The sequence below is a fragment of the Haemaphysalis longicornis genome, unplaced genomic scaffold, assembly GCF_048455015.1.
Source record: "Haemaphysalis longicornis isolate Haplotype H1 unplaced genomic scaffold, Haemaphysalis longicornis Haplotype H1 scaffold_2, whole genome shotgun sequence".
NCBI classification, from domain to species: Eukaryota; Metazoa; Arthropoda; class Arachnida; order Ixodida; family Ixodidae; genus Haemaphysalis; species Haemaphysalis longicornis.
This window is the reverse complement of record NW_027526295.1, coordinates 257008241-257023015: the sequence shown is the minus strand read 5'-3', so window position 1 is coordinate 257023015 and position 14775 is coordinate 257008241. Positions and strand designations below refer to the sequence as shown.

Sequence of the window (14775 nt, the reverse complement as noted above, 5' to 3'; positions counted from 1 at the left end):
ACTAAAACGTCACATATTTCGCTGAGTATCTCTAGGTCGACCTAGAAACGGCACTACTAATTGGCCGCGTCTTCATCCCTACAAGAGTTTTCCTACTCCAGGTGCTCTCCTGATCGATCCACCTCGTCGAACGGAAGTGCATCCCGGTTGAATTATAACTGCTCCGGCCGCAGCGTACGGTCTTCCTTTGTTTTTCTCTTTTTTATCGGATGTCTCTGTATCGACTGACTCGCTCGCCTCTGTACGGAAAGCGAGGCAGCTTTGGCAAAGCAGCGCACGACACGCAGCCTTTGGGGATCGTTTGAATCGCGTCATATCCCCCGCCTACTAACGGCTCGAATCGATGCCGGCCGTGTTCACGCGGCCGTAATAATTGCGTTTGCCCGATTATTCGCCTGCACGATTCAAGCGATCCCAGCTGTCATTCGCGGGGAAATCAGACGTCGCGGACGGCAGCCGTTTTCATTCCCGAGTCCCGTGCAGGTGATGGGCTGAATTTCATGGGCCATTTCTCGTAGAACTCAGCGCAGCGATTAGCATCAAACACACACTGTTCTGCTACTTATTCATTTCTAGCTTTTACTTGTTCACACTTAGCGGAGCGTTTTTATTTTTATTTTTTTTTCATACTTTCAGTACTTACTTTTTTCAACTCAGTGAATGTTATTTCAGCTATCTCCGTAAAGATAACCATAGCCGGCATTCCTTTTCTTGATGTTGCGCTTTGTAGAGGATTGGGAATCAAAATTCCGACGAAACAGGCGGGGAAAACGGCATGAAACTTTTTTTCCCATGCTATCGGGGCCTAGGCAATGGTTGCATGGACAACGTGTTAGACAGGTGTCCCTGTTTGTTGTGTATGCTTATTCATATCGCGAAGCTCGTAACAACACCGCATAGCGGTCGCCGCGACCGCTTAGGTTTTGGGTTTTTTTTTTTATTAATAAAAAAGTTCGCGTTATGTTAGATTCTTCCTTCAAGGATATCGCGTCGGGGACGAAAAAGGGGGTCAAGCGCATATGTCCTCAAATTACGAATACACTCGGAAAGATGAAATGTGAATGAGCGCTTTGTCTGAGGAAAAGGACGAGCAACAAAGACGTTTAGGAACCGTTAGTTGTGCCTTTTCAATTTCTTTCGTTAATTTTCAAAACGGGGGGAGGGGGAGATAAGGAACTCCGCTGTAAACGTTGTGGGTCCAATTTTCATACCGGAAACTCTGAAATGAAGTTTGGTGCGCATCTAAAGTATATTTCAGGGTCAAAATTAGCCTGTAATCATGTAACAGAGCGCGCCAAAGGTCGCCATGCAGCATTGTATATTATTGAGAATGGTCTCTTCAAACGGGTGTAGCAGTCCGTCCGACTCCCGTAGAGTGCACTGTGCACGCTCCATCTGCCCTAGTTAACTTTGTGTGGCTAGTGAAACATTGAGCGAGCTGTGAACTCCGCATGAACAGCGAGCCTTTGCCTGAACAGGGAAGTTTGTGTGAATACTGAAAATCGGCCAAACTGCTCTTTCCCCTACCTGTCTACCCCGTACTTTTTTCTTTCTTTTTTTTTTTTTTTTGGGGGGGGGGGGGTATCTGGCCTCGTTACCTCAACAAAATAATTATCTCTCTCTTCCTATTCTACCCACGCGTGGTTGGGGTTCCACCCGCAGTGGTGGCTCAGTGGCTAAAGCGGTGTGCTGCTGAGCCCAAGGACGCTGGTTCGATTCCCGGCTGTCGGGGCCGCTTTTCTGGTGGAGACGAGAAGGGAAAACGCCCGTGTGTTCGAGATTTCAGCGCACGTTAAAGATCCCCAGGTGTTCAAAATTAATCGGGAGCCCTCCACTAGGGCGCGCCTCATCGCCTGCGTAGCGTCGACGCGTTATTAAACCCCCCAAATCAATCAATCAATCAATCAATCAATCAATCAATCAATCAATCAATCAATCAATCAATCAATCAATCAATCAATCAATCAATCAATCAATCAATCAATCAATCAATCAATCAATCAATCAATCAATCTATCGGTCGATCAATCAATCAAAATCAAAAGTAGTTGGGGTGCCGTGTTCGTTCCACTGTGTGTCTCTCGTACCTACTGCGCTTGAATTCGCTGTTATTGACGCCCAAAAACCTCACGCGCATGGTCTGCTCGAGTACAAACCGTTGGCTAGTTAATGCTTAGTACGTGAAGTGACTCACCTCAGATGTACGAAAGAAACGCTTCGTACGTAAAGTAGAACGTCGATGGGTCGTCTGTCCCCTGAAGGCAGCCTGAACAAATCAACCTCAAGGGACACGGTGCCAGTTACAGCAACTAGGTTCCTACGCCGCGAGACATTCATCCAATATGACCGCCCCACAGAGACGGGAAGCATCCCCTCTCCAACTGGAGTGTTTGCATCCGCGCTGAGTCACCGGTTTTTTAAAGATATTATTATTTTCCGGCGGGGGTTTTCTAGTACGCGCGATTTGACTCGCCTTGACACTACCCGTCAATCGGAAGATGGAAACAGGACAGGAAGCGAGACCTATTAAATGTGCCGTTCTGTTGTCGTCGCCTTCGTAATGAGACATGTGAGGGGGCGCTTGAACTCAAAACGGCGCTAAGGGCGGCACTCTTCGCCCCGCCAAAAAAACGTGGGAATATGCGATTGCCATCACACGTGCCACTAGTGCCGGCTATCGCGCATCGCCTTCGCAGTTGCAGAGAGCGCTCTCGTTTTACCGAGGCTTCCCGAAGCCGACGCTGTTTATCGCCGCACGTGGCTTCCTTGGTGAGACTTGGAGGGAAAGAACGAGAACGGCTTTTCAGCCTCTCGCGTGGCTTGAAAGTTAGTTTTTCTTGTCCAGCCGGTGCGGAGGCAGAGCTGCTCCGCGGAGGCCTGTAGTGCAAGCTTTATCCGCCACACGGACCTTTCGAAAGTCTCTCCCGATGACCACGCGGAGAGCACGCGCTGTGATGTTGCGCAGTTGCACGGGCTTGCATTGGCAGTACACGATGTAATACGTGTTCGCCATCGCTTTTTGAGTGACAGGGTGCGATTTTTGTAGATTGTAGTTTCTGTGAGTTTCTGTGTAGTTTCTGTAGGGACACCGCTTGTCTTATCCGCCGGCTGGAAAGACGCCGTGGATGTTCCTCTGGCATATTTGCTACGATCGAACGATGTTATCTGCCTCGCGCGGTCGGCACTCATTTTTCTGCTAATTCAAAGCCATTTCCGTCTGAGTCTGATATTAGCCCACGTAAATTCATACTTGGCGGCTGAACGCAGCTTATTTCTTGTGTGAAGTCGGAAATTCACTTATTTATACAACCGATACGTTGTCTTGTCAACTAGTTTGCTATTATGTGCGCGTTTTATAGTGAAAATTTTTCATTCTGCTTTAGTGACTTTTAATAAAGTTGCCACCAGGGTACTTTAACATTTCAAAGTCATTTTTCGAAGTGCTGATTGAGAGTAAAGTTCACATGGTGCGATGACGTGCGAGGTCACTCTTATCTGCAGTTATTATGGCCTCCCTGGGCGTCCTTTGTTAACAAAATTTGGTTCACAAAAAGCGAGCTGTTATAAACATCAGTATCGCGTGCACGTATTTGTTGTACTTCGCGTTACTCTTTGGTACCTGTTTGAGCTAGAAGGAGAGAGTGAAACAGACATAAAACAGTAATCACCGCGTTGGTTCTCACTTTCTAATTGCAGGTTTAGCTTTTCGTTTGTTTTCTTTTGCCGTAAGCCCCAAAAAAATAGTGGACAAATGCCGCGCCAGGTGCACGGCTCTATGTTTCATCCACGTGCGTGTTCCGAAGCGTAGTTTACATTTTCGGCAGCAGGGAGCGCCCGTTCTCAGAAAATTCTCCTCCGCGCGTCCCGTTTGTAATGGCCAGAGCTCGGGGGCGCCAGACCACTCTACCTGCGTAACGACCTTTTGTCTGCGCAGTGCATTTCGCGCTGAAATGCGGCCATAAACGAGAGGCGTCTCTGTCCGGCTTTTGGCCTGCGTTTGTGGTAACTTTTGAATTTCAGGTTTACGTCTGCGCGCAGTACTTGGAAGCTAGTTACCTGGGGCCATAAAGCGCCCTCGTCCGGCGTTCTCATTGTCGTACCAGTGAGCCGTCTCTCAAGGGGGCCTTGAATATTCACTAGCGAGAATGCAGCCGCTATAACATAAAGTAAAAAAAAAGTATAGGTGTGCATGTTTTTTGAACAGCCTCGGTCTAAGAAAAGTTTTTTTTTTCTTCGGGTCGGTGAATCCTGGGGTCTAATTCACGAAAGTTTGAGTTAGTCTGTGGTAAAGTAAGCGAAACGTTCAAGTTTAGCTTGCCCTTTCCGCCGCGTGCTGGTCAGTTGTTTGTGAAGATTATGTTTATAAAGATTATGCGACAGCGATAATATAAAAATGTGGCTGGCGATTACGATACTCCTTAATGCGATATTTGGGCGCAGCTGTTTAGCTGCTTAGACTTTGCAAAATGTGTTGAGGCAAATAATTTCAGACGTCCATACTTGTGTGGTTACAGAAAACTTGTATTTGCAGTGGCTGGCGAAGCACATGCGTCGGTTTCCTCGCTCGTTCTTCAAACCTCACTCGAGGCTCTGGCGTCGGAAGTGCGGAGCCCCGCTCTGGCAGCTCGTTTAGCTGCAGCGGCTGGCAAAGCGCATGACCGGTTGCCTCACTCGCAGTTCAGCACTCACTCCTGATGGCTGCAGTGCGCTGAGGCAGCACTCACTCGCTTGTTCTCCCGACGATAGCTATGGTGAGTCTCTGCGTCGGCAGCGCGAAGTGCGTCTGAGGAAGGGTCCGTGAACTGAGTCTCAGGAAGCGAACGCACATCATCGTCACACGCACGCCCCCCTCACGTTTTCGCCAGGCGTCGCGCCGTCGAGCGTCTCGTGCGGGCACAGCATACTGCCCCCTCCTCCCGGCACACTTTCGGAGATGCGTCCCGCGCCGCCACGGCAAACCGCCCTGCCCTTCCGATTTCTCGACAGTCTCCTCCCCTGCTTTCTTTCACTCTTCGGGCTTGCCATCGTTCGCACGATGACACCGAGGGCAACGCCCCTCAGCCCACAAACGGGCGCCAAAGGGCTGCGCCCACGCTCTCCGTGCAGATGGTTGACCAGCGAAGCAGTAACGTGCGGCCAGTGTTTGCCATTGCCACATTGACGCTGCTCCGCCCGCAGCGCCGCCGTCCCTGCCCGCTGTTGTCGTTTGAGCTGTGTTTCGCGTAGAAGCTCGCTGCGTGCGCGCTTTGCTGCGAGAGAGACCCTCTTTCGCTCCCTCCGATGCGCCGTTTTTGCTTACCAGGGCCGGAAGATGCGAGGGTGCGGCTACGTCATCTATAAACCCATCCAATCTCTCTCCCCTTACGTGTAACTCGAACCTGTTTTTTTTTTTTTTTTTTTTTTTTTTTTTGCGCATGCGCGTGGGGTTGGGCGTATAAGTTTATCGCCACAAGGAACCTCCCGATTTTCCTTTCGCCCAGTCGAATAAATCTCCGCTTTAATAGAAATTACGGACATTATAATACTATCAGCTGCAAGAAAAAAAGTTCTGTGCAATAAATGGTTCTCCCATTTATTGCACAGGAGCGTGGAGGCGTAACACTGCAGGACTGAACGAATAAAAAGGAGCAGATGGTATGTTGTGGCTAGAAACTTGCCAGCGTAAGGTCGTATGTCATCGGTATAATTTGTGACCCTATACGTTACCGCTAACAAGAGCTTTCGTCTAAGTGCCCGCGGCATTGTGCAGAGCTGTAGTACCCGCCGCAGCGCGAACGTCGCCTCTCAACGGCGGCGATGTATCCTGTCTGCCCTGGCTTCCCGCAAAGCAAAGCTTCGGAGTGTTCCCACTTGCCTCTCTAATTATTCACGCGTCCAACAAAGACGCTTTTGTGGGAGGCTAGATTGATCGCCAATGACAGACTTCCAACCCGGCCCCTACTCCACCATATTCCCCTTTGCGTCTAAGGTCACGAACTCCATTACATAAACTAAGCGATTGAGGTAGAAACACTAGGCTTGGCAATGCAGATCTCTTCGACTGAGTGGCAGTTCCACATCGGACAAATTCTGGGATCGGCTTATTTCTATTGCGCAAACTATCGATATTATATAAGACTAACTATTAAGTGCTTGTGCGTTGCAGCAACATCGGCACTAGCCGAACGCGTGTTCCCAGCTTCTGGGAAGATTGTTTCAGATGGCATGCACATGCATAAGGGCGACAGAGTTGACGTGTTTTGTTTCTCCACCCAGGATGCCTGCCTGACACACAATGAGTAACAAATCGCATTTCTCAGTTATGGTGGAAAGGGACGCGTTACAAACTTGAATGAAGGCCCAGACACGAATTCTGACTGCATTTTGAGATTTGGAAATTAAAACGCCAACTCTGTTGGGTACTTTATATACCACAGGTTGGCTTTAAGTATGACCCGCCGCAGTTATTTCGGTGCACATCAAAGATCCCTTGGTGGCCAAAATTAATCCGGAGCCCTCCACTACAGTGCCCCTCAAGCCCAGGTTTAGCTCTGGCGCGTCTAACCCCACAATAAAACAATCAATGAGTTTTAAGTATGAATATGGGGATGGTCACATTACAGATTTCGGCAATGGACACTAACTGTACTAGAAATTATATTCTGCTACAAGTTAGAAGGGCAAGAAATCATCTGGTGTACCAATCCGCCGAAGCGACGAACCCGAATGTCAACGTGCGCGCGTTTTTAAACAATATTGCGCTTACTGCTTGAGATCTCTGCTTTTTCTCACGTAGTTTGCTTGCCGTCGCTGCAGTGATTATTTATTTATTTATTTATTTGTTTGTTTGTTTGTTTGTTTATTTATTTATTTATTTATTTATTTATTTATTTATTTATTTATTTATTTATTTATTTATTTATTTATTTATTTATTTATTTATTTATTTATTTATTTATTTATTTATTTATTTATTTATTTATTTATTTATTTATTTATTTATTTATTTATTTATTTAAAGAACATACTGCAGGCCATGGAGGCCCAAGCAGGAGGTGCACAATGTGGTAACAATATCAACCATACGATAATACAAACTGTAAACAGCAAAAAACAGAAACAAGAAAATAAGTATGAAACAGTGTACGCTTGGCACAACTACACAGGCACAACTAAACATTTCCTTCTAATGAACCAAGAGAGTTTAGACAATTTTCGGGTGTTTTTTTTTCAATCATTAATTGTGAGGGGGAAAGAATAAAATTGAGACAGATTGGTAGAAGCGAACGTTGGGGTTAAGGACAGAGAATGGGAATGACGAGTACGGCGAGTAGCAAGGGGTTTCAAGAAGGGACTCCAGTCCAACGCAAGTTTGCGGTGATAAACTAAATACAATAATTTTAAGGCGGGGAAACTGTCTTCTGGACTGCAAGGTGGGTACTCCGTTGTTACGCACGAGCTCGGAAACCGAATCTGTGCGATGAAATTTTGAATAAACAAACTGACTGGCTCTCCTTTGGATCTTTCCTAACAAGTCAATATTTTTTAATGTATTAAGCGTATTAAGCCGGATTAAGCCGGAAAAGTCCCGGAAACGGCCTCTGTCACATTTAAAACACTGCAAGTAACGCACTGTTGGCGCCACGGGGAGGAACAGCCGGCGTCGGTGATGAGGCGCAGGGGCAACTTCCGTTGTCGGTCTTAAAGTTGTGCTTATTTAGTGACGCTAGTCTGTACTGCATGGCATTGCGAGCTAGTCATCTCCACGTTTAACGAAGTATCGCTTTAACGAAACCGGTTTTGTGGCACGATGCCTTTGTTATAACGAGTGTTTCCTGTATATCATCTGTAGAAAACGTCGAAAAGCATCACCAAACATATTCTGACAAAATTGCATGATGAAAATTTTTAATGGTAAATTTAGTTATGGGTTTCTGGGTACCAGTTTAAAGTAAAATTCAGTAGTGGTTTTTGACCAGCCCATGCGTGGCATCTGGGGTATTAATCTGTACAACGGACTTTCATTTGAATGGCCTTATCCTCATATTTCAGACAATTACGCCGGGTTCGTTATAAGAGTTACATGGCTCTGTGTCGGACGGTTTTTTTTTTTGTGTGTGTGTGTGGTCAGGGAGGCCCAACAATCACGCGGATGCATAAATAAACCGTATAGACAGTCGACACATCCTTTATGGTATATAAATATAATTCCAATAATTGAATCATACGTAAATATGGGTTTAACAATCGTTTGTTACGAAAGCTTTGTGTGTCGCAACATAAGTAATAGTTACGCAGATATCATTGCTCAAATAAGCTCTTAATTCGCTCTTTGGAATGTCCTGTTGCCTTCGCGGGCTCATGCGGTACCCGAGATACCACACTTAAGTTTCTAGTAACAACCCAACCATCGCATTTCACCAGGTACAGTTCAGCTTGCGCAACAAAGCATGCGGGTATTGATGCGAAATGAAGGCAACTGGAATCGCCCCTCTTCTGTTCAAGTATACGCGAGTTAATCTGTAATGCGCTCAGGCACCTGTGTGGAAAATCTTCGCGGGGCTCAAAGATTGTGACGTATGTTTTGTGAATAGACATTTTATCGGTGCGTATTTGACAAGAAAAAGGCCGTTCAGTGAAGATATATTGTATCATAAATGTGGGATTAAAGTGGATGAAAATAGCTCGCGAGCAAGCAAATCACAACACAAAATCAGAACAACAGGACGGTGGTTTTGACGCTAAATGCACATTCCACGAGCCTTTTCCTTGCAGATTCGAGAAAGTAAAGTAGTGTAATTACTATTATAAGCAAAGATATTGCCCTAGACGTAACAAGAAATTGATTGCAACCACACCAAGCAATTTCAGTTGCTTGACGCTTGACGATAGCAAACGTTACAACTGCGGCCAAGCGCATACCCTATACTCTATAACTATGTAGATTTCAGTGCGCTGTTGCGTGTGTGCAACATTAGATGCACGCGAAGAACCACATGTTACGTATACAATCGTATCCATTACGCCGGTTCTCACATGTTGGTTGTGGAGGGGGGGGGGGGGGGGGGTTAAACTACGTACATTAGCGTCGTGCCCTTATCGCACTATATCCTCCGTATTTGTTCATCTGTGGCGTGAAAACCTTCAGTAACTATAGGAACATAATCGAAAAGCGACTGTTTTTTTTTTTCGAAACATGTCTAATGCAACAGGGGAAAAAAGCCAGAAATCAAAGAGGCTATGAGAAGGAAAAAAATGAGAAGTTGGAGGTATTTGATGGCACCGATGAATTTAGCCGTGCAGACTGCTGGGCTTGTTACTTGAAAAAAAAAATACGAGTATTAAATACAAAAGGTAACGTTAAAAAATACTGTACGTGTGAATGCACACATGCATATAACAAACGCTGAGTGAGAATTGGCCCGAGAGACGAAAAAGTTGTCCACAGAGATTCCTGAGAAGCAGCAACCGCCGCACTGTGTCTCGCACTCTCGCACGTACGCGAAGCGAGGACGCACAACACAACACGGGTTCGATGTCTTTCCGATCACAAAACACAAACAATACCCGACCACAAACAATACCCGAAGCACGTTCCACCTATCGCATTTTCAGTAAAAAGTTGTTTGTAAAAACAATACTCAAGACAACAAATTACTCTCGGCGTATTTTAGCAGACCTTGCGGCACGGGAAACGTGCATTCCTTAGTAAGATATGACAAAATACATGGAAGCAGGGTGACAAGAAAACACAACGCTTTTCACAGCGTTACTAATCAGGAATTGACTGATAAGTTCGGAGCATTGTCAGCTCTGTCATTGGTGTTATCGTCGGAGGATTCAGCAATGGATTCGAACCATGTATACGGGCAAGTAACCGCCCTGCAGAGCATGAGCCAGCCCTTTAATTTTGCGTAGGGAGTATAGCTCATTAAAAATAACATATGGCTGTAGGACACTCCACACAGATTCTCTATTTTTTCATCAGTATGTACAGGTGCCGTCAAAAGTAATTCGAACACGGCCTCGTAAACTTACAGGAATTTGTACTTTCTGAAGCTGCCTGGCTCCGTTGATGTGCTTTTAAAGGAGTCCTCTCTAATAGAAAAAAGCGTCCTGTAAACCGGTAATGGCTGTCATAAATCTAGTAGGACAAATATTTTGTGATATCCACAAATCCTCGTTCCGTTTACTTATGACGGCACCTGTACCTCGCTGGCCAGCGCAGAAGGCCTAATGGTTAAAGAGACTCTACGTACTATGTTTTAGCGGTGATTCACTGAAATTTTTAGAAGACGTATATTTACAGCATTTTTTTGCGATCGAATGCGTGGTCTTCCTTCAGCAAATTGGGGCGTCTACTAGGTCTCTCATATAATGCGTGTTTCGCGCCAAACAATTGGGTACTGTCTTGTACGCTTTGTATTATACCTTCCTGGTACTCGGAGAGGCTTTTCCAACAAGTTTAGGTAACCCTAGCTCTTCTAGCAGTTTCTAGCAATGCCTCCCACCTTACACATCGTTTGTCAAACTGTACGTTAAAATTGGTGTTCCAAAGGTATGTGTATTTTCCAGGACTACAAACGAAGTAGTAAAAGCAACATCGCAAAGGAATTCATGCCTCCAGCGAGTTTCTGTTATCTCCTCGGCATGTCTTAATGTACCGCCTTCTTTCTAAAAAAGAAGGTCCTCGCGATTTTTACGTCCTTGTAATTGCGTTTAACTTCAACTTTCCGCATGAACGAAAAAGAAATAACTTTAATTCGCTCCAGAATAAGCAGTTCTTGCCGTTGTCACAACGTTGTTTCTGCAGACCAACAAAATACAAATACTTGAACGCATCATCGAACTTTTGTTTCTTTACACCGCTTTTCTCTGCAAATTTGCACGAGCTCTCGAACGGTTCACTTGTAACACACTAATCCAATTTCGGAACACCGAAGCATCACGTCGGCGAACTGCGTTCCGCGCGCGGGTCACTCAATTTCAAATCGTCACGAAACAGAGGGTACCGGAAGAAAAATAAAACAAAATGGGTGGAACTGGGCCCGGACAAGAAAGTTTTTAACGCATCAATCATCATTACTCCCGCGCTCGATCAAGCTGGGCGCAACTTTATTAGGCTCCCCTCACAGACTGGCTGCAGTGTCCCGTGCCAAGTGCTGTCAAACCTCGGTGTTGATTCCCTCTTTCCAGTCGTTTTTCTTTTTTCTCTCGACGTGAGGGCACTTGTGCGGAAAGAGGCAACTAACGATAAAGGATACTGACAGCTCAAAGCTACTGGAATAACGTGCATACACACTAAGGTAGAACGGAACGGGACGTTTTTCAAACGATCAAGCGGTCCACCAGCGCGTGTCGCTTTCGCGCGGGAGCTTAGGAGACGATGGAGGGGGAGGCGCTGAACATTCCAGGCAGGTTGTCAAAGGGCTCGAGAAGAGAGGCGGGCGAACGTCTAAGATGTGCAGGTTTCGTGGGCGCGGGGGAGGATTGCGTATCTCTTTCCGTTACCTGCCTGCTGCTGTTGGTGTCAGTTCCGGGTTGTCCGAGCCAAGAGTTGACGTCGGAGGTGACACAAAAGGGTAGTAGTGGAAGTGTTCGCCCGGTTTCTTCCCCGCACTTTCGCCAAATAAATGAGAGAGAAGTTGCCGTGCGTGCGACCGGACTGCGCGCACCAATGCTGACGTGGTTTGGGGGCAACCGCGGTCGGAGCCCAGCGTTCGCAGCACGGGCTCCCGCGGCCTGAAACTGGCCGCCTCCGCCGTGCGTTCCGCGCCTGGGCCCCCCGATCGCGAGGGGAAAGAGGGGAGGGGGAAGAGGGCGCGCGGAGGATGGGGAAGGGCGGAGGGCCGGGAGAAGCGAAGACGGAGAGCCCCGAAGCATCGTAGCGCCATCTTCCGGAAGCGCCGCTGGGGAAAGAGCGGCGAGACCTTTTGGGGCTTCGCTGGCCTCGAATCGCAGGTCATTTGATTTGCTCATTGGCTTAGTTTTTCCCGATCACGGATGCGGCGTCGGAGTGGAGAGAACGAGTGGCGTATGAGCGTGAACAAACAGAGGCCAACACTCAGGAATCACGGGGCCGTGTTTTGTTTTATGTAGTGTGAAGTGCCCAACCGGGCTTTGTGATCGTGTTATTTACGTTAAAGACACAAAAAGAAAGACGAGACTCGGTACGTATATACGCAGAGGACTTAACACATGTCGTCCGGCTCCCTTCAAAACAGGTCGATTTTGTATCAATAAGTTCCCCAAGCTTAAGACAGGGAACAACCAAGGGAAACACCGATAATTCAATGAAGTAGAAACTTTTTTTTTTCATTCCAGTGGTTATATTCAACACTACGAACTGTCTCTACTTGCAAATCACCATAATTGTCGGCTGTGTCATCAAGATTATCGAAGCCGCAAGAGTCGTGACGTGGTTAGCGTACAAGAGCTCGTAAGCGGGAGGGACTTCCTTCAGGTCCGCGTCAATAAGATCCCTGCTGAGTCTGCAATCAGGAGGCGAACCTCAGCAAGGCTACTTGATTTACGACACAACAGCGACGGGACAGTCGTATAGGCTGTAAACCCCTTCTTTCGTAGCAGAATGCAGTCGACTTCTGGGCACTGTGCCAGGACCTTTGTAGACTGGCTTGTTTTGTCCCTCTGGAAACGACCATGCAAGCGCCACGCAGCATACCGCCGATGGCTTGAACAAATGCATTGCCAAAAGCATTTGCTCAGAGCGTTGTTTGTTTCTGTGTGGGCTAAGTCTATGTTTCTCTTGTTTTTTTCTGTTGTTTGTTTCTGTCTGGTTCAGTGTGACCATATTTGGCCGCTGCATCAGTATGAACTAAAGACCATGGTTTTTATGGGGGCATAAATTATTTAATTATAAAGCTTAAGTATTGCGCGTTACTTGCAGCCATTCGTGCTACATTTACAGACGCTATCCACTAAAATTACTTCGACATCATAATCCTCATCGTCAGCTATATAATTTATGCCTTCGTCAGGGCAAAGGCCTCTCCCACAGACATTGAACCGCTCTTGTCTTCCGGTGCCCGAATCTAATTTTTCCCCAACATTCTTATTTCCTCCCTGCATGGCGTTGTCTTCCCCAGCTACTAGTCGCTTCATACCTGCCAGGTTTCCCGAATTTTCCGGGAGACTCCCGAATTTTCATGGTTTTGTACGATTGTACGACGGAAACAAAAATCTCCCGAAAACGCAGCCGTCTTCGGCTTAATCCTTTTCCCAGTATGGCCACAACGCGTCGGAGGTATACCTGACAATCCAACCCGATACCAGTTTGCCTCATTATCAGTTAAGTGCTTAAAAAGCGTAGTCGGCCATGTGCAGACGGTGAACCTGTTCGTCCCATTGTTAGTTTACTGTTTATAGAAACGCAGCGCCGCCGCCACTTTCATTTACGCACGAGCACGGCCATTCTGAAGATTTAGCAAGTCTCCAGTGGTGTAGCTTGTTGTTAGTTTAGACGAAACAACAAAACAGTTCAGTTCCTGCTGTTTTGTATTGCGCTTGCAGTACTATTTCCAGGTCTTTCTGAAAAGGGCGGCGTTAGCAACGTCGAACATTTAAGTGGTGTAGCTTGTTAGTAGTTTGGGCAAAGAAACAGTTCATTTCCTGCTATCTTGTAAGTAACTAAAAAAATGTGTGGAAAGTTACCCATTCTGTTGTTCCTACTACCCCCCCCCCCCCCCCCCCCCCCGGTAAGATCTCCCTAATGCCATCCCAGCAAACCTGGCAGGTATGCACATGTTTTCCGTTCTCCGCATTACATACTTGGCACGGCAAACACTTGTGTTAGCAGAACTAAGGTTCTGACAATTACGTTAACGAGGTGTTCAAACATTGAAACTACTTACACAAACAATCCGTTGTTCATAGGTCCCGTTCTGCACGAAGCACAATAGGCAAACACCATCGGCGCTAGTTTTTTGACATTTACAAATTCTGGCCAGTCCGCTGATTTCACGCTCCTGCTAGCAGCCAAGCAGCCTAACGAAACTTCTTGTTTCCTATTTTGTGCGGCAGAGGCCGGCCAGAGGATGCTCAAGTATAGGGTAAAGCATATAAAGCCCTAGTGATCAGCTTGTTTTTATTTCAGTATGTGAGGTATTTGAAAGAAAGGTACCCAACTGCGGTAACTTATTCAGCTGGCCCTTCTCCCTGAGTTCCCGCTGCTCCGTAGGCGCTGACGAACCCCTCCTAAAATTACGACCAAGAACCAACGGCGCCTTTGGCCGGCGTGCGTGCGCCGCGTTGTTCATTAGGCCCGATTTGAGTGAATGGCTCGCTGACGTGGGAAGTCGATCGACCCTTTCTTCTCGCCTTCTCTCTCTTTTATCTCTGCTTCTAGCTGCCTTCCGCGTTGCCCTTGAATAGGTCACTGTTGCTTCTTTGCCGAAATAAGTTCAACCGGGATATTGTTCATTCTCCTGTTGCGTACCTTTTTTTTTTCTATAGTTGCTTTTGGGGTTACAGTTTTCGGGTTCTTCTAAAAAGGTGAGGTCAAACCAAATTAGTGTTGTACTGAGTCGACGCTACCCACACAGCTATTCTGCGGTCACGCAGCAGAAATACTCTTCAGAAGCCGGACGTCGTCGATATATTTTGGATTGATTCAGGCAGCTCGTACTTGGTAGGCGTTTTTGCATTTCGCCTTCAGATGAAAAGACACCCAACGAGGCTGGTAACAGCAGACGTGGGCATTTTATGCGCGACTTTAAACGCGAATTTTTCGGTTTTAAGCCAGACTTAAAACACTTTGAAGTCGAGAATGAGTAATTT

At 46.7% G+C, this 14775-nt stretch overlaps 2 protein-coding genes across 2 annotated transcripts in view; one reads left to right on the top strand and one right to left on the bottom strand.

Annotated features, from left to right (window-relative positions):
- Nucleotides 1-11784, bottom strand: part of LOC144170955 (uncharacterized) — a 113862-nt gene extending 102078 nt beyond the window's left edge. The window contains exon 1 of the mRNA XM_077700947.1: nucleotides 11491-11784. The gene's annotated coding sequence lies outside the window, so the exon portion shown is untranslated. The remainder of the gene's footprint in view (nucleotides 1-11490) is intronic.
- Nucleotides 1-14775, top strand: part of LOC144170465 (unconventional myosin-Ie-like) — a 324760-nt gene that overhangs the window by 192698 nt on the left and 117287 nt on the right. The gene's annotated exons all lie outside the window — the stretch shown is intronic.